The sequence below is a fragment of the Sander lucioperca genome, chromosome 14, assembly GCF_008315115.2.
Source record: "Sander lucioperca isolate FBNREF2018 chromosome 14, SLUC_FBN_1.2, whole genome shotgun sequence".
Classification (NCBI taxonomy): Eukaryota; Metazoa; Chordata; class Actinopteri; order Perciformes; family Percidae; genus Sander; species Sander lucioperca.
The window spans coordinates 6,977,224-6,979,018 of NC_050186.1; positions in this window are offsets into that span (position 1 = coordinate 6,977,224).

Below are 1,795 nucleotides of genomic sequence, written 5' to 3' on the forward strand. Positions count from 1 at the left end.
TGTTTCACAAAAGCAGAATATATAAATCCAGGATAACCGATAAAGCGAGGCTTGACCTAGTCTAATCTGTGCATCCTGGCTTGCTGTGTTTCACGAAGGCCAAGTCAGGCTGAGGAGGAGAGACTAGGTTGAGCCAGGCTGAAGTAATTCAGTTAGATGCGCGTCCACGGCTTTCCTCAAAAGACCGCGAGGTCGATCACAGATTTCCTGATGCCAAAATGGAGAATACGCATTGTACATACTTTCTACAGAGTGAGCAGCAGCTTCTTGTGGAAGTATGATGACGTGAAACACATTATTTGTATAAAAAGAAAAGAAACACGGCTGCTGTAGTGAAACAGAGAGAGAAAGTGTAGCAGACGATCACGGAGCGACTGAATGTGTAAGCAGCATAAACATATACATTAACTGACCACTGCTCTGAACTGAAACCGTCATAATCATTCCATTCAAGGATTAGGCTACTAATCATTTAACAAATTAACAGTTGTACTCTTTGCCTTAAAAGTAAGCAAAAGATAATGTTACTAAGGAAATTTACCATGAAGATCAATTTTCTACAACGCTAGAGTATGATGCGTAAATATCTCTTTCACTCTGTTTCTCCCTCTCTCTTTAATGAGCTAAAATATAAATTTCCTAAGTCATATTAACTTCCACTGCTCGCTTTTAATGCAAAGTGTACAACTGTTGGTTTTTGCAAATGACAAGTGACTCATTGAATGGTTTCAGTTAAGAGCAATAGTTCATAAATGTATATTTTTAGACTTTCATCATTCAGTCTGTCCGCTATTATCTGCCACGCTTTTTCTCGTGTTTTTTTATTTTTTTATAGAGGACGAGTTTCCTTCTCTACATATTATATGCCTTGCTCCCTTCTATATATGGACATAGAAAATAAAGACACTGAATAAATTGGACTCTAAAATCTAGAAACTATAAAGATAATTATGGGATAAATTCCATGCACACTGTAAACATGAAGAGAAGAAGAGAGTATATTCATCAGTTATTCCCCCCCCCCGCAGCAAAACATAAGGTCAAAAACCATTGAGGTGTCCTCTCCCTGTTGTTACATGAATGTACAGTAGCCTACATCACTAGATAGTTACTGGTCCAGTGAACTAAGACTATATTTTGGGAGGATTGTACAATTTGAAGAACATATCCTAATTGTACAATCCTCCCAAATTATAGTCCCAGTTTACTGGACAACACAAATTGTGTGCTAAGAATGCCAAATACAATGCACATGGAAGAGGAACAAACATGATCCTTATTGTTAAAGAATAAAAAAAAAATTAATCAACTAAAATAATTCGAGGTGCATTGGTCAACTATAGAAATGTACAGCATTGTATGTATTGCCCTTAGTAACAGACTTCATTTAAAACACATTTGAAATGTTATCAGCCTTTTCTAATTATCTCAACAACTGTCATAATATATTCATCATACTTCTAACAACAATATGAACAGCAGTCTTCATACAGCAATATAACAGTAACGATGACTGTCACATGAATAATTATAAAAAAAAATAATGGTCACAACTTTAAATAATAACAGTACTTAAATGAACAGCAATATGCACCTGTTGTATTTTAATCCAGGCTGATAACAATAGGGTAAAACCACTGCTGGGTGATCAGAAAAGGCTCCAGGATGAATAAATCCTGGCTGTTAGCCTGGTCGGGAGCAGGCTAGCTGCACAGAATAAATCTCCATGGTGATTTATGTGCCTCCACTTTCATGAAACCGAGTCAAGGCTTAAATCATCCAGGATAACTGATAA